General features: G+C 36.7%; 1 protein-coding gene across 2 annotated transcripts in view; it reads left to right on the top strand.

The window, feature by feature from the left end:
• The window catches only part of Fnip1 (folliculin interacting protein 1), a 76,525-nt gene that overhangs the window by 1,867 nt on the left and 50,459 nt on the right, over nucleotides 1-24,199 (top strand). The gene's annotated exons all lie outside the window — the stretch shown is intronic.

Genomic DNA, 24,199 nt, shown 5'->3' with positions numbered 1-24,199 from the left:
ACTGACCCTTCACAACCATTCATTCCGTCAACCTACACTTTCTCTTGTGCTCCCTCCTTTTCCTTAGTCCTTACCTTAACCCCCCCTTCACCCAAGTACAATTTGGTCTGCTTTCTTTCGTTATATTTTGGTTTTTTGAACATTTCTTATAAATGTGATTATAACTTCTATAGCCACATGCATGGCTTCTTTTTACCCACAATAATGTTTCTGAGATGTATCTACTATGTTGCCTTTTTAGTAGTTCCATCCATCCTTTGAGTAGGTGATTTATTGTATGGATATAGCACATCTTTTGTCTCTGTCTCTCTCTCTCTCTCTCTCTCTCTCTCTCTCTCTCTCTCTCTCTCTCCTCTCTCTCTCTCTCTCTCTCCCCCCCTCCCCCCGTTGTGTATTTATACTTTTGCATGTGTGTGGGTGCTGAATTTATTGTTGAGAATCCTCTTGGATTGACCTTTCATGTAACTTATTAAGACAGAGTCTCTTAGTCAAACCCAGAGCTTCCTATGTTTCTGATCTTGCTACCCAGCTTACTCCGGTAGCCGTCTTGCTCTGCCTTAATGGAACTGGACTAACAGGTGACAGGGAATGCCCAGCTGGCATTTCTGTGGGTGTCTGGGGATCTGAACTCCCAATCCTCACACTTTCTGGGCAAGCACTTTAACCATTTGATCATCTGCCCAGCCTCATGATTTGTTTATTCACTCATCAGATAGAGGATACTTGAGCAATTATGGGTGAATATTTGTGTATAAATCTTTAATTAGAAATAATTTTTGTTTCTTCTGGGTATAGATACTGAGCAGTAGAGCTGCTGGCTCATGTGCAGAGTTTTATTTAACTTTTTAAAAAGTTCCCAAACTTCTTCAAAAATAACGTGTTTTATAGTCCCAGTAGCAATATATTAAGGTTACTTTTATGACAAATCTCTTCAGTACTTTCAATTATCCTTTAAAAAGGTAATACATTTTTATTGTGATAAAACATTTAAACATACCTATCTTAATAAGTTAGAAATTTAATTTAAATGTTATTTCTTGTTGTGTGTTTGTGTGTGAGAGGCATATATGTACCACAGTGAGGGGGGCAACCGTGTGCTTTTACCTTTACATGAATTCTGGGAATGAATCTCAGGTCACTCGGCTTGTGTGACAAATACCTTTAACCTCTGAGCCATCTCACTGGCCCCTAATAATATTTTAGTCTTTTGGCTATAACTATTATGGGGTATATAGTACTATTGAGTTGTTTTAATTTGCATTTGCCTAAGGTGTTGGCTAGCATTGTTTTTATGTGACCAGAGTTTGGAGTGATTGAAATTGTCTGTGTATATGCAGTAGTCAGCTTAAACTGACCAAAATTTATGTGTGTTTGTGCGTGCGTGCATAAGTTCACATGCTAGTCAGCTTATATTGTTAAGTCACTTTTTAGAAAATATGTATTTTATGCGTATGTTTGTTTTGTCTTCATGTGCATGCTGTGCCTTCTGAAAATGGCATAAATTTAACAGAACTGGAGTTACAGATAGTTGTTAGCTGTTGTGTAGGTGATAGGAATCAAACCTGAGTTCTCTGGAAGAACTGCTAGAGCTCTTAACCTCTGAGCTGTTTCTCCAGCCCCTTAAATTGTTTTGTTTTGTTTATTTGTTTGTTTGTTTGTTTGTTTGTTTGGCTTTTCGAGACAGGGGTTCTCTGTGTAGTCCTGGATGTCCCGGAACTCACTCTGTAAACCAGGCTGGCCTCGAACTCAGAAATCTACCTGCCTCTGCCTCCCCCCTTTAAATTGTTAAATCACACAAAGTGAGCCTGGCAGTGGTGCTGTATACCTTTAATTCCAGCTCTTGGGAGGCAGAGGCAGAGGCAGGCAGATTTCTAAGTTTGAGGCCAGCCTGGTCTACAGAGTGAGTTCCAGGACACCCAGGGCTACATAGACAAACTGTCTCAAAAAAACAAAAACAACAGCAAACAAACAAACAAAGGCACAGACATTGGCAACTACCTATTTCCAAGAGGCAACTTCTAGAGCAACCAGTGTATAAGGCCCAGGAGTGGTTAGTCATAGAGGCACTTCATTATAGGAGATACTTTTGACAAAGAAGTCATAAATAGTTTCTATAATTGTCTTTCATGGTTACCCCATTAGAAAAGATGGTTAGGAACTGTTGCCTTTCTGTTGTTGTTCACTCTGAGGATGGTCCCTTCTAAGCAGAGTCTTGTGGGCTTGCTTCATCTGTTTCTTGAGCTGGAGATGAGCTTAGGATATTTTTCAGACATTTGTAGAATTGATTTTTTTTCTTTTGAGGTGAGACCTTACCATTTTGTTCAAGCTGGCCTCAGTTGAACTGTGTAGCTTTTTTTGACCTCAAACTCACAGTCTTCCTGCCTTCATCCAGAGGGATGGATTACAAGCCTATGCCACCTTGCCCAGAGTCATTATAGAATTGAAATGGTAATTTATTTAGGTAATCTAAAGAATTTGAGAAGGAAGGCAGTGTTTAGAAGATTCTGTTTTGTGTTCTTTCCATTAGGCACTTTAAAGTGGAAGTAAAACATTGCATATAAACCCATTAACTGTATTCATGTGAAAAGGGTTGCTTTAAGTATTTTTTGTCTTAAAAAATTAACTGAAGAAGGTTAACTGGTGAAGAAGGTTATTTTAAGTGTTTATAAGAAATAATTATTCAAAAGAGAGTTTTCTGTGTTTTCGATATTTTCCTAAAGTTAGTGTCTTAGAATTGCTGTTACTGTGATGAAACACCATGATCAAAGCAACTTGGGGAGTTAAAAGGGTTTATTCGGCATATGCTTCCACATCCCAGTTCATCATCAAAGGAAACCAGGATGGGAACTCAAGCAGGGCAGGAACCTGGAGGCAGGAGCCACTGAGGAGTACTACTTGCTGGCTTGCTCCTCGTGGCTTGCTCAGTCTGCTTTCTTATAGAACCCTTGACCACCAGCCTAGGGATGGCTGGGCTGTCTCCCATCAATCACTAAGAAAATGCTGTACAGGCTTGCTTAAAGCCTGGTTTTATGGAGATGTTTTTTTAATTGAAGTTCCTCCTCTAAGATGACTTTAGCTTGTGTCAAGTTGACATAAAACTATCCAGCACAGTTAGAAACATTTACCCCAATTGTTTGTAGCAGGAATTTTGTTGTTAACTACCTCTTCATGGATTTTTCAGCATATCCCTCTTGACTTTCTCTAAACTAAATTAATCTCAGCACTTTATAGTTAAAAAAAAAAAAAAAAGAAGGGAGAGAGAAAAAGAGAGAAAGAGGGAGTACTTTTTTTTCTTTAAGATTTATTTTATTTATATGAGTACACTGTAGCTGTCTTCAGACACACTAGAAGAGGGCATCAGATCACATTACAGATGGTTATGATCCACTATATGGTTGCTAGGAATTGAACTCAGGACCTCTGGGAGAGCAGTTAGTGCTCTTAACCGCTGAGCTATCTCTCCAGCCCAAAAAATTCTTAACTAAATGCAGTTTTTCAACTTGACCTGCTAGCTTTCTTTTGAGTTGTAGGTGATATATTTGACCTGCTTTTAGATTCCTATCCCAGTGATATTTGTTGGTATAGATAACTTTGGGAAATATCATACGGTGATTAACTTTGTTTCTTTGTTCTAAAAACAGAATGCTTGATTTTCAAATTGAGTTCTAAGCATTTAATTGCAAAGTCTTCAGGCTTCATTCTTTTTATCATCATGAAGTCTTAGATGCAGTGCTGGCAGCTCTTTCTGACATCACTTCATGGAGCAGACAGGCTGGTTCAAGATTTCTAGGAAGTTTTAGAGGATCTGTGCTGTTCCTATTACCAGTGAAATTACCCATGATTACCCCAGTTTCCTTAGACTTTAACTAGTGCTGAGGCTGATGGAGTTTTTCTGATTGTGATAGTATATACCTGAAGCTAGTAATTTGATCAGGTCTCACACCAAATGTAGCTGAGATTGGGTGGGGAACACTGGGTAGAGTCTAGGCATCTGTTACTCAAATGTTAGAAATTCCCAAACCCTCATTTCCCAGATTCCTCCTTCCCTGTCTCCCCACCTCCTCTTCCCTCTTCCATGTTTCTCATTCTGTTGCTTGATTTTGGAGTTTTAGTGGTTTGACTGAGAAATGTCTTCCATAGGCGCAGACATTTGAACCCTTGATCCCCAGGTGCTGGTGCTGTTTGGGGAGGGTTAAGAGGTCAGCCTGCTGGAAGTACAGCACTGGGGATGGGCTTTGAGAGTTTAAGTCCTGGTGCCCACTAACAGTTCACTTCTCTGCTTTGTGCTTGTTGTTAAAGAGGTGATATTTCAGCTTCCTACTTCTGCTGCTTATTGCTGTGCTTACCTGCCATGATGGCCTCTCTACTCTCTGGAACAGTAAACACAAACTCTCTCTTCTAAAACTGTATGTCTTGTGGTATTTTATCAGAGCAACAGCAAAATAACTAATACAGGTTCACTTTTATTTTGTTTGTTTTGAGACAGGCTAGCCTGGAACATGTATTAATAATCAATCCTTTTGCCATAGTCTCTGACTGTCTCCAACTCTTCCCCTCTCCCAAAGCACTGAGGTTACAAGTGAATACTGCAGCACCACAGGCACTTACCCAACTGAATCATCTCCTGGCCTTCATATTTTCCTTTAAAGCTTTAGAAGAACAGGGCATAGTGATCTGTACCTGTAATCATATCATTCAAGAGGCAGAGGCAAGAGGATTCCTGCAAATTTGAGGCCCAGATGGTCTACATTGTGACTCCTAGGCTAGCCAGGACTACATAGTAAGTTCCAGTTTCAAAATATAAGACAAAATGTGTAATAGAATTTGTGTTTCTCCTTTTTTCTTCTCCTTTTCTTCTTCTTTTCAAGCTAGAGATGGGTTCCAAGTCCTCACACATATTTAGGACAGAGCCACATCCCTAGTCCTCGGCTGTTCCCTTCTTGTGATGTAATTGGTTTACTTTTGGTGCCTGGCTTAAGAAGATAGTCACTAAATAATGAATGAAAAAAAAAATAACTGTTGAAATATATTACATGTATGAATGAAATTCTCAAACTATAAAAAATTAAGAAATTAGAAATACTTTAAGTTATGGAATTGAAAATGTTTTCATTTAGTTAAAATTATCCATATTTATTTGCTTGATAATATTGGATAAGTAATTTAAGAAAGTTTTCTTTGATATTGTTTACTAATTTAAAGAAAATTTCCATTATTTTTCTTTTGTAAGATAAGGATAGCCCCACTTCTTAGACTAGATTATGATACCTTCTACTATACCACCCATAACAATTAGAGTAGTGTAATAGTGTATTTACTTATGTCATCTCTGACATCGGGTATTGCTGACTGTGTAAAATAAAAATGGTAATTTAGAGTTTAAAACACATAAGCAAGTTGGGGGGTGGTGGCTCACGCCTGTAATCCCATCACTCTGGGAGGCAGAGGCAGGTGGATTTCTGAGTTTGAGGCCAGCCTGGTCTACAGAGTGAGTTCCAGGACAGCCAGGGCTATACAGAGAAACCCTGTCTTGAAAAACACCAAATCCAAAAAACAAACAAACAAACAAACAAAAACAAAACAAAAAAACCCACAGAAGGTTTTTATAAACATTTTTTTCCCCTTTGAACATTCTGGACCCTTAGGCCTAGTATGATTGTCAAGTGAATCTTTGGGGAGCTGGAGCAGCAGTTTAACCTAGCTTTGGAAGGACACCTCCAGAGCTCCAGGAGCCTGTTTCCTTGTACACACACTGCCTAATACAGAGTGTCCTTTGACACAGTAGCATTCTATTCCAAGCCATTCCAAATGCGGTTGGCTGTGTCGTGTGCTTTTCCTACCTCTCTAATGTGTGGTTGGAGTAACAACATTGAATCAAAATGTGTAGATGAGATGATGAACTCAGTTTATACAACTGATGCTGTATTTGGAGGATGAGACTTTGAGGTTTGTTAGCCTGCTTTTCTAAAAGTTTCTTTATATTCTGTATGAATTTTTAAAGATTTCTGTTTATATCAGGAAAATGCAGCTTGTGAAGTTAATGAGGTAAATCAAATGTAGCCTGTTGACACAAGCCTCATGGATTTGCTATTAGTTTTTATATTTTGGGTTCATTCTTAGTTTAGAATAGAAGCCGTAAACTACACATCTGTAAGAATTTGGAAATATAATAGAAATTATGATTTTGCAAACCTAAAAATTAATTCTCTTATTATGCTTGCTTGGCAGTCTGATGGTGATAGAATTCTAGAGTGGAGGGCCAGAGAGATGATTCGGTCAGTAAAGTGCTTGTCACCTAATCATGAGGACATGAGTTCATGTACGCTCAATACTCATGTAAAAAACCTGGCCTCTCAGTGCCATTTGCTTGTAATACCATCACTGGAGAGATGGAGACAGGAAGGTCCCTGGGGACAGTGGAACCAGTGAACCTTATCTCAAAAAATAAGGTAGAACTCTATTGAGGAAGACACCCAGGGTCAACCTCTGGCCAACACACAGGAACACATATACCACATGTCACACACACACAAAACTCTAAATAAATCTAAATAAAAATCATTTTAGCTTAGAAATTCAAAGATATTACTCTATTTTCTTATGGCTTCCAATATTGTAGATGAGAAATCACAACAGATACAGGATCTTTTTGAATTTTCCTTCTAATAATTAAGAATAATCTAATTTGTGTTTTGTTTGGGGATTTCTACAGATTAATACTGATACTCATCTTTTCTGACTGGAGGCATCTCGTTCCAGGGAATGTTCTTACATGATTTTTACAATTCCATCACTTTTTGGGATTTTGTTCATAATATTTTCAAGGGGAGCTTCCTTTATGGAAACCCTATTGGGTTTCTTGTTTTGTTTTCCCCCCAATTTCTTCCCCCTATACCCCCCTTTGGCTTTTGGACAAAATTTCTCTGTTTAGCCTTAACTGTCCTGGAGCTCTATAGAATAGGTTGGTCTTGATCCACCTGCCTTACAGTACTGACTGGGATTAAAGGCATGCACCGCCACCCACTGCCCAGCCTTCTTCCCAATTGTTCTTCTAGAATATTTCATAAATATTATTTGTAGTGAATTATGCAAGTGTGTTTTAAATTCAACTATCAAATTTTTAATTGCCAAGGGCTGGCTTTTACAAGCCTCTTTCTCTTCTTAATGACCTTGAATGTGATGTTTGACATTTTCTAAAGCAAAGACACATCTGTACTGTGTGAAGGCTGAGGCTAACACAGAATAAAGAAGACAAAGTTGACAGTAGACACCCACCAGCCATGCATTTTCTTTTTATTTAGTTTGCTAATGTAGAGTCCTTTCATTGCTAAACCATGCCTGAAAATCCAAAGAGAGGAGTTGTAGTGTGCTAGATTGAATCACTCCCCATACAGTTTATTTAAACTTGTTTATTTTGCAGTGCTGGGGATTGACCTCAATATAGAGTAGGCAGGTACTGTACCATTGGTACACCCTCAGGCCAGTTTGTGAACATTTTGATAAATTCACAGCCTTTTTTTTTTTAAAGGTTATATTGGACATGGTAATGCCTATAATCTCAGCCCCTGTCTCTACAAGAAAGCTGTAACAGAGTTGTAATTTAAAGCTTCTACAACAGTATGCTATGTACCATGCATAGTAATGTGGGCGACTTTAAAAAACATTTTCAAGATACATTAACATAAGTTCTGAAAGATTAGAAACATGGTTAAGAAAAGATATCTAAACAAAAAGAAGAAAGTTAATGGATTTAGTTACAGCATATAAAACAGAAAAAAACAATTTAGTTATAGTAAATACAGTTTTATTTGCTAATCAGTTATAGCATGTTTTAGAACTATACAAAACAGCCTGGTACAGTGGTCCATGTCTTAATCACAACACTTCCAGTACTCTGGAGGCAGAGGCAAAATGATTTCTCTCAGTTCTAGCACTACCAGGGGTACACAGAATTCATCTAAAAACAAATAAAAAGAACCAAAATAATAAAATAGAAACAAATAAAACAAAAGTGGATAAAATGACGCATATTATTATTGTAGGTAATTTTGACATATTTTTCCTACTTATTGAAGATCAAGTAACAAAAAAATAGAGACTACAAATTACTTTAGAGCTGGGCATGATAGTGTTCATCCTTAAAAACCAAAAAGTAACAAAACTCTTAAAAAAAACATTTATTTGGTTGGAGAGATGGCTCAGCGGTTAAGAGCACTGACTGCTCTTCCAAAGGTCCTGAGTTCAAATCCCAGCAACCACATGGTGGCTCACAACCATCTGTAATGAGATCAGGTACCCCTTCTGGTGTGTCTGAAGGCAGCTACAGTGTACTTACATATAATAAATAAATAAATATTAAAAAAACATTTATTTGATGCAATGTACATACATGAGTTGAGTGTTCTACTTAATGTTGGAAAAACAAATCCAAAGAAAATAGATTTACTAAGGCTGTAAGAGTCAAATTAATGAACTACGAATGATTGCATCGGAGAAAATTAAAAGAACAAAAAAAAGTAAAAATGATTTGTTTAAAATAAATGAACCTGCCCCTTCCCTGCAAAGATGAAGCTTAGGTATAAATAATCACAATTTAAATGAAACCTTTTTGCAAATATGAAAAGGTAGGAGAGTATTGTTAACTCTTAAATTTTTGAAATAAGTATATTGGGGATGGGTTATGTGTACATGAGTGCAGGTGCTAAGGAGTTTGGAAGCTGGAGCTCCAGTTACAGGTAATTGTTAGCTGCTTAATGTGGGCACTGGGATTCAGATTCAGATCTCTTGGAGAACAGTTGTGCTCTGAACTGCTGAACCATCTCTCCAGCCTCTGCTATTAATATTTGTAATATCAGTTAGTATATATGTGCCAGGCAGAATTTTAAGGATTATAGAGAATTGTACTCATTTATTTACTACTCAAGACAACTAAACAAAGTAATAGCCTCATATTATAGATGAGGGAGCTCATCAGAAACATTTCAGAAATTATATAATTGTCTCAGTGCCTAAGACAGTGTTTTTCAACCTTGTTAATGCTGTGATCCTTTAATATAGTTCATGTTGTAGTGACCCCAACCATAAAATTATTTTCATTGCTATTTTACAGTTGTAATTTTGCTACTGTTAAGAATCATAATGTTTTAAGACCATCTTAATCTTGTGTTTTCTGATGGTCTTAGGTTACCCCACTGTTAAAGGGTCATTTTACTCTTCCTCACAAAAAGAGTTATGACCCACAGTTGAGAACTGTTGGCCTAACGTTTATCAGGAGAAAAGGGATGAGGGAGGGAAAGGGAACAGGGGAGGAGAGGTGGAGAGAGAAAGCACATGTACACACATACCATAATAGGAACATGGCTTGTCCCTTCTGAAATGCTGCTGGAGTGGAATCAGTATTTTGGCATATTGTAAGGATAGAAATTTAACCCAACTATGGATTTAGAGGTGTGGCCTTAAGGGAGGTGATTAGAATATTAGATAAGATCATCAGTCTGGAGGCTACCTTATTGAACTTATAAGAAGAGAAAGATCAAAGGAGATACATTCTGTCCCTTGACCTGTACTGCCTTGGGGCTCTGCCCACAAGAACCCTATCACTACCTGAACTGTGAACTTAAATAAGCCTTTTTCTTTATAGTTTACCCAGTCAGTGATACTAACAACTGGAAAAAGAACCAATATAGAAAATTAGAATATAGGTCACAAAATCAGATTGGTTTTAAATGCCAGTTTGGGTGTTTGTTGGTTACACCTATGGCAACTAATTAAATTTCTATGTCTCTGGGTTTTTTTTTTCCTGTAAAGTGAAATAAAACTTAATCAATTTGTTAGAAGAATTTAATTAGTCTAACATTCTTTCAGCAACGCCTGATATTATGAGCTACTGTTATTTATTAAAGGAGAAAGACTATATGATTAACTGAAAAAGGTTTATTTGATAAAACTCAGCTTTTGTTGTAAAAAGAAAAAAGTTTGTAGCAAATTTAGGATGTTTTCTTAACATTGGATAGATTAAATGTGTCTACTAATACTATAGCCAACTTAATTTAGGAAAGAGTGCTACATACATTGACATTAGCTGGCAAAGACCAAAATTTTGGACTAGTACCAGATATTGGCAAGAATGTGGAATGATGAGAACACTTGCATATTACTTATGAGAGTATAAATTGGTACAAGGACTTTAGGAAGTAGTGATCTGTCTTGCTTTTTTTAATGAAGTAGAAAAAGTTCATATCCTATTAGCCAGATGTTCCAAGACAATTGTTTATTTCTTGCAGGATTTTCATACACTTTTCCGTATTTCCCAACTCTGGGATACTGTCACAGTGGATGTAAATACCATTTACTTGTTTGGTGTCTAGACCTAAGATAGGAAGAATTGTGTGAGTTCTTCATGCCATCACCTCTGGAAACAGTCCAATACCTAATACCTTTTCGAAGGAAGTTGCCTTAGAGGGCAACAGAGCCTACAGTAGACCTTAAGTCAGAAGGAAACCTTGTATTAAGCTTGTTTAGTTTCTTTTTTTCTTCATCTCTTTCTCCCTCTGGTCCTGTCTTTTGTCATGTTCTGGCTAGTTTATTTCGATATACACTTTCCTGTGTGTATTATAGTAAAGAAACTTTCATTCAGTGATCAGGAGATACATGTGAAGAATGTTGACAAGAACACATATAATGTGGTTTCTAGGTTGTAGAGTAATTCTTTCAGAAAAGGAAGGAGAGTCATTGTCTCTAGAGTCTTAGAAACCAGCCGAATGGCTCTAATGACTTGGAGTATTAAGTATTTTCTTCTTTTCTGATACATTGACCAGGAGATGCTTTGGATTTATGTACTTTTCCCTTAGGGAATAGAAATTTGGCTTTTCATTTTTATGACTGCTACCTTATTTTGGTTTTGTTTCACTTTTACATTATAGTAGATCACTGGGAGTCATTGTATCTTATAAATAAGCTGAGGGACTGATGTTATACTTCAGTGGTAGAGTGAAAAACTACACAATAACAACTTACCCCTCCAAATATGCAAACTAACTGACCCTTACATCCCAATTTCTCCTTTTATCCTGCCTGTATCCTGCTGTAATTACTCCAGAGCCAGGAATCACACAACTTAGGATCTTCAGCCATACTCTGGATACTGCTGAAGTTATTCCAGCTAGCCAGCCTTGCCTTAGTCCATTCTCCCCCAAGGAAGCCATTAACGGGACTGGCCACTTTTCTTCTCTATGTCTTACCTTCTAACCCACCCTGGCACTTTATTTGCCAAATGTGGAAAGTGATATACCTCTTATATTTTTGAGAATTCCTGAGTATAAACCTTTTCCTTCATTATAATCAGTTTTGTGTCTACATCTCCATCCTAACTTTACTTTAGCTGAAACAATTTCCCTATATATTTTAAAATAGTATACACTGGGGCTTCAGATACGGCTCAGTCAGTAAATTGCTTGCCTCACAAAAATGAGGATTGAGTTTGATCCTCAGCAGATATGTGAAAATGTTTGAAACTGTGGCACATTGGTATTCCTAATGCCGGGAAAGCCAGGATGGGTAAATGGATCCCTGGGCTGGATGATGATCTCTAGGCCAATGAGAGACCTGTCTCAAAGAAGGTAAACAGTATTCCTGAGGATAGCACAGATTGTCCTTTAGCCTCCACACACATACATCACATGTGTTCATGCACACCAGAAAACACAACTCCACATACATGTGAACAAACACATATACATTTTAAAAATGTGTAACAATCACTGCAGTCATGACAGGATTGGTTTACCTCCAAAGTCCCCTATACTCCTTTGTAGTTGATAATCACTTCTGATTTTCCTCCAAGAAAATCTCTGATCTGCTTTCTTAGTCACTGTAGATAATTTTACCTATCTAAAATTTCATTCAATACAATTTTATGTATTCTTTGTGTATGCTTCTTTTACTTTCCTCTTAATAGTCATGAAAAAATAATCGTTTTTGCATTTCATATATAAAATTTAATTCTCCCTGTTCATCCAGCATTATTTCTTAGAAAGATGTTATCTTTTAATAATTTCTTAGACCTTTAAACACGTGTCTCTTTTATATTGCTACATTATCGTTTAGAGGGAGTTTTCTGGGGGCTTTACAGAGGGAATAAGGAATAAAATTGTCATGTTATCATAAGGTAGTGATTATGCATAATTTTAAAATGGAGAAATTGAGAGATTTTTTGCTCATCTAGTTAAAGCACAATGTTCTATATAAGATGTTTAGTAATAAGATTGCTTGCTTTGGAACTTAATCTTAGCTGTAAATTTAACCTGAAAAGTTTCTAATTCACCTGGCTCAGAGGGTCCAAAAACAAGATCTTCAATCCCAAGAAACCTAGCATCTACTGGCTGAGATTCTGTGTATATTTCAAAAAGAGAACGTAGTGTTTTTCTTCCTGAAGTGAGTTACAGTGGACCTCTTTACAAATCCTTTGGATTATCCTATCTGAATTCACCTTAGTCTTCTAGGGTAGTCTTTTGGCATGTAACTGATTTGGTTTGTAGATCTTCAAGGTGGTTTTGAGGTGCCACTATAGTAGCATGGGCATATCTGTTAAAATATTTAGCTCAGAGTGAATTTATAGGTTATAAGGTAGGTGTATGTCCAGGACTTTATCAGATCCTGCTATACTATGGTTATTGTTGTTGTCATTATTATTTGAGACCAGATCAGGCTGTATAGTGAATTTCAGGCTCACCTGAAATTTAGTGTTTAGTTTAGGCTAGTCCCAAACCTGGGGAAGTCCTCTGCCTATATCTCCTAAGTTAACTGCTATAAACTAAACAGTTCAGTGGCATTTGGTACATTCACAGTGTTAGGTAACTGCCCTCTTATCTAGTTACAAAACATTTCTGTTAGTGCAAAGTAAAACTCCAAGTGCCTTCAGGGGTTTCTCTTTTTCTTTCCCTCAAAGCACCCTGGCAACTACCGATCTCCGTTCTCTGGATTTACCCATTTTGGATATTACATAAATGTGGAATCTTGTGACCTTTTATGTCTTGACTTTCCTTTGAGTGACTTTAGTATTTAGCCACATTGTAGCATGCATTAGTGCTTTACTTCTGTAGTTGAATGTTCTATTATGTTCTGTATAAGTCTGTATATACCCAATTACTGTGAATATTGGGACGACTTTCTGCCTTCTGGTTTTTGTAACTAGTGCTGCTATGAACATGCATATGCATACTTTGACTAGAGTTGTGTGAATGTGCAGCCGGCCAGATGCGTAGAGTTACTAATTATCACCAGTGATGTTAAACAATTCAAGTGCCATAAATAAATCACTGATGCCACCACCCATCTTTTAAATAGATCACTTGCCTACCTCTAGCTGTTTTAACTACTGACCTCTTCTCTGGCTTCATAGCAGCAGACATTTTAGATAATATTTTGTCTAGTGTAGAGCTTGAGTTTCCTTAAGTATTTGTAGCAGGTGTCACAGAAGTTACATTTTCAGATTGGCGATAATGTCCTACAAATAAGTTAGACATTTTTATATTTGAATATTTACTGAATTCAATTTTTCACATTAATTTTAAAACTATATACAACTAAAATTACTGGCATATGCTGTAGAAATTTTTAATCCTAATCTGGGGCTTCTACCCTGCCTTTGATCATTCAGTTCCCAGATAAAAGACACACAGCGTTTATTATTTACACTAAGCCTTAATTAGCACTAGAGCACTGCAGATATCTACCCTCTATGCTATTACAATCTACTTTCCTATGGATAACCCTGAGTTACTACTTAATACGTTCCATTTGGGCTGCTCTTAACTCCAATTGGTGAGCTGTCAGGGCCATGCTTTCTGGATTTCTAACCCATGGTATCTTTCTCCTCCTACATCTTCTCTCTCCCTTCATGGTTTAATCCTACACCAAGGCCAGGATCATCAAGTCTTGTCTGTCTAAATTCTGCCCAGCTATAGGCTGTAGGCATCTTTATTTACCGATCAGAAATAACTTGGGGACAAGGTCACAAAGTGTCACTTGGGTCTACATGTGGACTCTTCTCTTGTCTCTGGAGCAACCAGGTCTTGGGGGTCTGCATTATAATACATAGCAACTGACCAAATCTCAACATGCATAAAGACTCAGATTTAACTAAAAAGCAGAAATAACTAGCAATAGTATTATCGTTGGGCATTTTACAAGTCCAACATAAAATTACGATTAACGAATTAGGTTGGATATTTTTTAATTATTTCTTAGCCTTACTGTTTTGTTATATGTGGGTGAGATCCTTTGAGAGTTTACATTTTCTTTCTGCTGGATTCTTCAGCTGAATACCTTGTCATGTCTTCACATTTTAACTTAAAATTTCAGAGGAAAGATTGTTTAGCTTTCTGAAGGCATAGCATGAACAATCAAATAACTGTTTGCAAGAAAACAGCCTCGTTGTCTTCTGGTACCAGTTGGTCTTACGTCGACTTGTCTGCTGTCTCCTATCTTATTTATAGTAGTTTGGAACAAGAAATACAAACTAATGTTTTACTGCAGCTTAGCTGTGCATTAAATCTTTCTTGCTTTTATTATTTGTTTGTTTTAACTTGGGCTTCTGAGAAACTGATAGTTTACATAGGTCAAATCCATTTGTAATTCTTTAATACATAAATCATAGATCCCTCATGGAAATGTTCATGTTTGTTCTGATACTGATAATGTATGATATTTTAAATTATGACTTAGTTGAGATAGTTTGTGATTCTCAGAGGTTACTGAGAGCATGAGGAAATGTTTATTACTAACACAAAGTTGACTTTCTATATTCCTTTCTCAAGAAAAGTGCTTCCCTTAGAGGAATGCTCAATTATGATGGCTGTTCCTTAAAATATTTCTGATGTATACTAAATATTCTTGGTCTCAAAGAAGTTTGCAAGTGCTTAAAATCATATTGACAATTTCAGTTGTATACCAATTCTTGTTTTGGCGGTCAGTAGCTGCTTAACTTATCAGCATGCAGAACTAAGTATGTGGCACTGTATTTCATACAGGGAGGAAATGACCTTCGTGGTGTGAATTGAGTACTCCTTTGTAGTAACAAAAAGCCATGTGAGTTTTTTTTTTTTTAAAAATCTTAACAAAATGTAATAGAAAAATATGAAATGAGTCAAATGAGTAGCTCTAAGATGTATGGTTTTCAAGTTAGTCTGCGCTTTAAAGTCTTACCCCTAAGACTTGCTTGGTGGTGTTAGCACCAAGAAGAAACCACAGCTGGCATATTGCCTTTATGGTGTTTGAAAAAGACTCTTTAATTTGGTTTTTAAAGTGTAAAGGAGTAGTAGCTCTATTTTAAAACTTGATGTCTAGGAAAGGGGTTTGCTTGATTTTACACTAAAATATTTTCTAAAGTATTTTACAGTTTTTACCCAAATGTAACAGTTAAATCATGAATAGGAAAAAAGCATCATCCCAACACAGAAATTACAACTAGGACAAAAACTGCATTACAGAAAGAAGGAAAACCCATTTCTTAGAGCAGAGTACATTCCATTGTTACATTTTAAGAAATGACTTATAGTTATTATACTTTACAGTTTGTTAACATAAATTTGAATTTGAAAAATTTAATATGAAATAGTGATATAGAGAAAGACAATGAGAGAATGGAAAGGAAAAAAACTAATCTGAAAGAAAAACAGAAATGAAACACCTGAAAAAGGAGGATACCTTTCTGTTTGTTTAGGCATGGTCTCTTTTTGTAGCATTGGCGGACCTGGAACTCACAGAGATTATCCTGTCTCTATCTCCCAGAGCTGGGATGAAGGCCTGTGAACCACAGTGGCTGAGAATACCTTTTTTTTTTCTTTTAAATTACATAACTTTACTGAAAAAACATGCTTGTAAAGCAAGCTAAAATCTATTTGAATTACCTGTGAAGACAGCAGGAAATCTTTTGTTTAAAACAATTTTTTTTTGTTTATTCAGAAGTAGTTTTAACATAGATCTAAATGCCAGTGGTACAGAGAAAGGCGGGGGAGGATCAGAGAGGAGGAAGGGAAAAAGATATAGATCGGAATCATTTGAATTTACTTTTCTTTTTACTAGCTTAAATTTCCAAACTACCATTAAGAATCAGTGTTGAGCCAAGAACTTATATGGATTAGTGGAAGGCCATTTGCCTATCATGTTTAAGGATTTCTGAGATTAATTTCACAAAATTAATTACTCAATTAAAAAATTAGGCTTTTTTGATAACCATCCCAAATTATTAAGTTTTTCTTCATACTATGTCTCTAGCTTGTCTCCTGGATAGACACTTATTTTCTTTGTGTTATCATATCAGAGAATGGCATTCTTAATTGGTTTCCCTATTTCTTTGGTGTCCTGGTAGACCCATACTACTTCTCAGATAAAAACATTTAAACATTTTAAAATGAAAAATATTATTAGTGTGATTATTTTACTCTATAATGGGGGTGTTTTGCCTGATGCCATTGAAGTCCAGGAGAGAGTGCCCAGATCCACTAAGACTGGAGTAACAGGTGGTGTGAGCCACCATGTAGGTACCAGGAATCTAGTGCTTTTAGCTCTTGAACCAGTTCTCCAACTTGTTTTATAAATTCTTAGAATACACATAGGATTATGAGGAAAACACATTGTGTTGGAAATATATGATACTGAAATATTACATTTGTTATAAATTAGCCTTCCTGCATTCTGGTTAAATTAACAGACTTAATGTGGATCTACTGAGTATGGTAATTTTTAGTATTAATGAGCATAAATAATTTTCTAGGTAGTTGCATTTAATACCACAGTCAGTCAGTAATGTGGGAGAGAATATTTAAATCTAAGTTCTGCTGATCCAGAACGCATTCTTATGTTTCTGCCATGTTTGGTGTGAATAATCATTTTTGGTCTCAGCATATTGTTTCTTAGTTAGATTGTAGGTAAATTAGATTGTAGATTGTTGTTGTATTAGGCATTTGTGTTGCTACATTAGTCTACTAGTATATACACATACAGAGATATCCTTTGGTTTGTGGAAGAACATGCCAATAAAAGTTAAAACATAACCCACTGAAAAACCATGTTTGTAAACCAAGCTAAAATGTGTCTCTTTTAGCCAGGTAATTTAACATGGGGATTTTATTGAAGTTTATAGTTCCATATTCAGATTTATTTGTGTGTTTGCTTGCTTGCTTCCATTTCTCCCTCTCTCCATAGTTCCCTGTAGAAGGACAGACTGAGATAGGGTTTCATAAATGATAAGTGGCTATACCACTGAGCTACATCTCTATAAAGTCAGTATTTTTTGCTAGACTTGTTGTCTTAGTGCTGTGATTAATAGAGCTTATTTTTCATTTGCTGGTCAGCAGTATAGATAGCTTCTAAGAGTCTGTGTATGGGCACACAGAAATTGAAAAGAACTTTTTCCATTCTTTTTGTTTACAAAGTAAATATGAATTCCTTATAGGTGTTGAACTTGTGAAGAACTGTTGTAGCTATGGTTGCCTGAGCCTTGTGCTCAGGGCAGCTCTTACTGAGTGAAAGCACTATACATAAAGTGACCTTAGAAATCCCACTATTGTGAGGCATGATGCCCAGGTGGTGGCGCTCTTTTGGAGGTGGGGCCTAGCTAGAGGACACAGGCAAGAAGGGTGTGCTCTCTCTCTCTGGGTATCATCTACCTCTCACCACCCTTTCTTCTCCCTTCCCCCCTGTCTTAGTCAGGGTTTCTATTCCTGCACAAACATCATGACCAAGAAGCAAGTTGGGGAGGAAAGGGTTTATTCAGCTTACACTTCCAAGTTGCAGTTCATCACTAAAGGAAGTCAGGACTGGAACTCAAGCAGGTCAGGAAGCAGGAGCTGATGCAGAGGCCATGGAGGGGTGTTTCTTACTGGCTTGCTTCCCCTGGCTTGCTCAGCCCGCTCTCTTATAGAACTCAAGAGCACCAACCCAAAGGTGGAACCACCCACAAGGGGCCCTCCCCACTTGATCACTAATTGAGAAAATGCCCCACAACTGGATCTCATGGAAGCACTTCCCCAACTGAAACTCCTTTCTTTGTGATAACTCCAGCCTGTGTCAACTTGACACACGAAACTAGCCAGTACACCCCCTCCCTTTCTTCCTCTCTCCTTTACTTCTTTCCTCTTTCCTTCTCTTCTCCTCCTTGTTATTCCCTTTTCCTCCCCTTCTCTCCTTCTCTTTCCCCCATTTTTATCCATATTGGATAACTTAGTCCAATAGCCCCTTTCCTGTTTTTGTATCTCTAGTATGCATTCAAGGAGTAGAAGACTAGCCCAATAAGTATGCTCTGTTAGTTGGTAAAATGTTTACATGTCCTTTCTCTAGTATTAGGAGGACTGTCAGGAAGAAATGGACTCTAGTAGATATGTAATTATAGTTTTGGAATTGCCTTACTTTAGTGCTGGGATTTTCACTTACTATATTCCAAATTTTAATAAATATCTTTGTAGGATAAAACATCAGAATGATCCCTCTCCCCAGTATAAAAGCCACTTGGTTTTTGGAGGAAGCTATTTTCATTTAATTCTTGATCTATTTAAAAGTAATTGGTTTCACAAAAAGCTTCTATTGCTAAATGATGAAATGGTATTCTTATGCCATTTATCCAAAGTTATATGTTTTTTTCACTTGTTGGTGAAATTGTTTTTTGATTGACAAAGTATTTATTGAAGACTCATTCTGTGCCATCTACCACAATATGTCATATAACGAAATGTTGGATAAATATTGATAAAATAGATTGTTTTGGAACTTCAGCCTTGTGAGCTTAGAAGTTAAAAAGTGTAAGAGCTAGGATGTACAATCAGATCAAATGAATGTAATTTTGCTGAACCCAATATGTTAAACTGCTCTTAGCAGCTAAAAAGATGAATGTCAGTGTGCAAGGCAATCTAGGTCACCTAGTTTTTTATGCAGAATGTTCTTCTTAAGACTATTTGCAGACAGTAATTAGTGGTTTTATTAAGCCAAGTCTGATTTCTAGTTTAATCTTTTTTTTTTTTTTTTTTTTTTTTTTGGTTTTTCAAGACAGGGTTTCCCTGTGTAGCCCTGGCTGTCCTGGAACTCACTCTGTAGACCAGGCTGGCCTCGAACTCAGAAATCCACTTACCTCTGCCTCCCAAGTGCTGGGATTACAGGCGTGTGCCACCACGCCTGGCTCTAGTTTAATCTTTTTAATGATATATTTAAGGTACTACTTTATGCAGAAGTTAAATCCACACTATAAAAATTCCCCTAAAGGGCTTAAAATACCTGTAGGAAGAAAATTATATCTAGAAATTCTGGTTGTCTATGCTTTAACTTAGACTTATTAATATGTACTATTAGCTGGTAACTTGCTGTGTGGAATTGTTCAGAGGCTACATTTGGAAAGGTATTAACTCTACTTCCTATGCTCCATATGCAATCTAACTTCTGTTTTATGGCTGGCAGGGATTTATTTGTAATAAGTAAATGGCATAGGCTATTGGAGTATCAAAACATTTTTAATGGGTTATCCTTTAATGACCACTATATGTAAAAATAATTAAATCATTGTTAAAAAAATTCTTAATCTTCTCTGCTTTAGCCTCCTGAATGCTCAGATATAGACATATGCTACCTTTCTGAGGTTGAAGAATTCTTGAGAATTTTTTAGACAGATGTATTTAAAATATATAATTTGTTAATATTATAAATTAGTTCTAGGTTGCACGAGTGTCTTACTAATTTTTTGCTATTCATTGCTTTCCTTTCTTATTACATCTGTACAGAAACACTGCATATATTCGGAAAGTTATGTGTTTGTGTATATAACATATGAATGTATTTATAAGTAACTTTAAATTAACACATTATATTAGTATATTGCTTACAATCCAGTTATTTACATACCATGTATTGTTTTTTAAACTTTATTGATATGGACCTGAATTTATCTGATTTTAATTAAGGTTCTATTTATTTCTTCTCACTTCCATTTTTTGTTGTTGTTGTTGTACTTGGGCATTTATGTCAATGTGGTAAGGATTTCTACTGTTAATAAAATCAACATTTTAAGTATTTCTTTTGATGATTTTGCTTCTTTGTCTTCATTTTCTACATCATCATGTGGATCTTCTGTATCCCAGGCTGGCCTAGAACCAGTGGAAAATGACTGTTAGTTTTCAGTCTTTTTTTTTTTTTTTTTTATTTATTTATTTTTTTTTAACCTCCAGAGGCCTATGATTACAGGTACAGGCTTCTTTACTGGGCTTGGGCTTATAAAGTACTTTATGCAAGCAGCCAGACAAACAAGATAGTCCATTTGTTGGTTGCTTTGTTTGTTTCTCTGTAACAGTATCTCATTCTGTATCAGGCTGCCTAGAACTCACTATGTAGCCCAGGTTGGTCTCTTACTCTGGGCAATCCACGTATCTCAGTCTCCTAAATGCTGCAATCATAAACATGGTCTACTATACCCTGGTAATCATTTGTTTGATTTACAGTTCCTGATAATAATGCAAGGGTGGTCTGTACTAATTAGAAAACTAGGCAGCAAGCTGGGCGGTGCTGGCGCACGCCTGTAATTGCAGCACTCTGGGAGGCAGAGGCAGGCAGATTTCTGAGTTTGAGGCCAGCCTGGTCTACAGAGTGAGTTCTAGAACAACCAGGGCTATACAGAGAAACCCTGTCTTGGAAAAAAACAAATCCAAAAAACCCAAAAAAAAAACCAAAAACAAAAACAAAAAAAACAACTAGGCAGCTTTTACATGGTCAGTTGCTACTATTTGAGAAAACTGTAGATCCACCTTTTTCACCATTTAAAATGCTCCTAGCCAAAAGTAGCACTCAATAGGCATTATTTTTTGATATGCCTATGTTCTAGGAATTGGATTGTCATGTACTTTATTCAGCCTAGTAATCTCTGACAGTGAAAATACTTCAGTGAGTGTGGTAGAGCTTCTAAACTGATAATCGGGCTGCTGCTTTGCTAAAGAACTTAGATCTAATTGGGCTGAAAATCAAGTCCTTGTCAATAGTTAAAAGGAACGGGACTATGAAAAAAAGGCACAGATCATTAAAGTATAGTCTCAGAGAAGTATTTGATTTCTGAAACTAATCTGGAAAAATCAAAACTTTTTTATGAAGTTTGCTTTCTCAACAAGGTGCAGAGGCTAGCAGATTGATAATTTTGGGGGAAACAAACATATTTAAGGTTTGCATTTTTAAATTAAGAGAAAGAATAGAAAAATAACTTAAATGTAGCTAGAGAAATTGGCAAATCAATGTTCTAGGAAAGTTAGAACAAAGCATTCTAAGGAGAAATTTATTTTATAGTATGTTCTAGTATGTTTTAAATATAATCAGGTGTTTAGTTTAGGGTTTTACTGCTGTGAAGAGACACCATGACCCAGGCAACTCTTATAAGGACAACATTTAAATGTGGCTGGCTTAGAGGTTCAGAGGTTTAGTCCATTATCATCAAGGCAGGAAGCATGGTGGTATATAGGTAGACACAGTGCTGGAGAAGGAGCTGAGAGTTCTACATATTCATCTGAAGGCTGCTAAGAGAATACTGACTTCTAGGCAGCTAGGAGGAGGGCCTTAAAGCCTGTGCCCACAGTGGCACACTTCCTCTAACAAGGCTACACTTACTCCAACAAGGACACCTCCTAATAGTGCCATTCCCTGGGCCAAACATATTCAAACCACCACATACATCAGGCATCTCTTTAATTTTTTTTTTTTTTTTAGTAAAATTCTGTATTTACAGATTTCACAATTTATACCAACTTTTACAGTAAAGAGGATTAGGAGCTACAAAGACAATGTCTGGGCAATCAAAGGAAACCACTGACATTGCTTCCTTTGCTTCAGTCAGGGCCATCTGGCCACAGTTCCTCAGATAGTGAAGTTCAGGTCTCTTTTTACTTGTGGTCACTTTTGTTATCTTTTAAAATTTGGGTCTCATTTTGTAGCCCAGGCTGGACACAAACTTATGACTCAGCTGGGTCTTTAATTATACCTTTGCTTTCTCACTTTCCCCTATTTTGATAATTTTTATTAAAAATCTTATATCTTAAGTCCTATACCTTACTTAGTTCAGACAAACCTCCTTGTATATGCTTCTGAAAATGCATACGTTCAGATAAAACAAAAGTGACCACATTCAAATAACTATTTTGTTCCTTCAACCTTGAGCATCCATCAGTAGTAGCTTTCCTTTGTAGGTCATTTTCCTTGACCTCATTAAATATATTTTACAGTTCATTAGGAGCTCTCCTGATTAGAATGCTTTGTTCTAACTTTTCTGGAACATTGATTTGCCAGTTTCTCTAGCTACATTTAAGTTATTTTTCTATTCTTTCTCTTAATTTAAAAATGCAAACTTTAAATATGTTTGTTTCCCCTTTATACATTCCTACACATTTCATATCTGCATACCTTTGTCTTTTAAGAGAAAAGCCTCATAATCTTACCTGTTCTGGCTGCCTAGATGGCCATAGGTTTTGGTTTAAGATAATCCCAGTTTCTTCCTGACTATGTAGGTTACCTTTTAATTCCAGACCATGCCGTTTAAATGGTCAGTTATATCATCCGTGGTTCTTGTGTCATCATCTTTCACAGGGAATCTGCTTAGAATCTTAAATACTTGCTGCCTTTCTTCTTAGTCCTTTCTGATCGTTGTTACTTGACTATCCCCTCTATCCATGGACAACCCCACCAAAAGGCTGAATTGCTCTTTATAAAGTTTAGACTTTGTGGAACACTTGGTTCTGTGCACTGCTGCCTTCTCATCTTCCTTGACATTTGTAAGCACTGTACTGTGTGATTTTCTTCCTCTCTGGTGTTCTGTCTGTACTGATCGTTGTCCACACTGTCTTCTTGCCACCTTAATGATTACACCTCCATTTTTCTCTCAGCTCAGATTCTCACTATTTTCTAACTCACTGTTCATTGTTTCCACTGTCTTCTTGAAGTTTTCTGCTCCATCTTCAATGCCTCTTTTTCCTTTTCTTCCATTTGTCCGTCAAAACCCTTTACCGTGTCTCTGCCCCATTCAAATTCAAACATCCCGAGATATTTCTAGAAAGAGAATAATAACCTGAAAAGTTTGTGGACAATCATATACTCAATAAGTGTCAACTGTGTGTTGGCTTATAGCATTACTCAAAAGTAATGTTCTTACTGTTCCTAATCAGCATTTCCTTGCAGAAAACGCCATGCTTTTTACCCTCCTCTCCTCCCAGTCTATTGCAAGAGTTATTTTTATTCTGAACTTGATACTTGCCAAAGGCTGAGAAGCCAGTTCTTGAGCTAATTCTTTAAACAGTTTTCACTCCACTACTTCCTCAAAGGCCTGCAATTTCCTCTCCACCTCAAACTGCATCAGAGTGTAAACATGTTCACATATTTCCTCTCTTAGTAACAAAATACCCATCATTCTTGGCTTCAACTACTTTCTTTTCTTGACAGTTGACTTTTTCTCCCTTCAGTCCTGTGAAATGTTACTCCTTAAAACTTTCCTCACTATGAGGACCAATGTTTCCAAAGTGGTGAGTGCTTGCTTCTTAGTTACTGAGATTATACTCCTTCCTTAGAACATTTCTGTTAGTTCCATGAAACCACTTCTTGATTTTCTACCTATGTTGGTCAGTTCTGTCATAGTTTTATAAGCACCTTCCTGTGTTATGCAAACCAGTGTTGTCTTAAGGACAGATGTCTGCTTGAACTTGATGTAGGGTCAGACTTCCATCAGTTTCCAACAGCGACATTATTCTTTTAAATTGTGATACTTAATGCACAAATAAAGGTCCATAAGACAAATGCAGTTATGTTTTTGTCCAAATATTTGTTGCAAAGTGAAAAATGTTCTTCAGCAATGTCTTGATGAGACATAGTTACTTCTTTGATCCACCCAGAATCCTGGTGTTCTTTGATACATCCTTGCTCTTTGAGGTAAGCACTTTGCAAACTCTAGGGCTGACTGTCAGTGTCCTCCTCTTCCCTTCGCTCTTTCTCATCCACTTCTTTCACTTCCTTTCCTGAATTCATTGAGAGTAAGCAGCAGGCTGGGCAGTGACTAGAGGACTGCATGCAACTTACTTTTCTTTTTCTGTAATTTTAAGTATTAGGTATATATTCTTAGACTGAATCTTGCTAGGTTTTGACATTTAAGTGAAAATGCAGTAGCTTTTTGTGTACCTGTTTTACTCATAATATA

This window comes from Apodemus sylvaticus, chromosome 10 (assembly GCF_947179515.1).
Source record: "Apodemus sylvaticus chromosome 10, mApoSyl1.1, whole genome shotgun sequence".
NCBI lineage: Eukaryota > Metazoa > Chordata > Mammalia > Rodentia > Muridae > Apodemus > Apodemus sylvaticus.
Note: the sequence above shows the minus strand (reverse complement) of the source record. Positions and strands in the feature narration are given on the sequence as shown.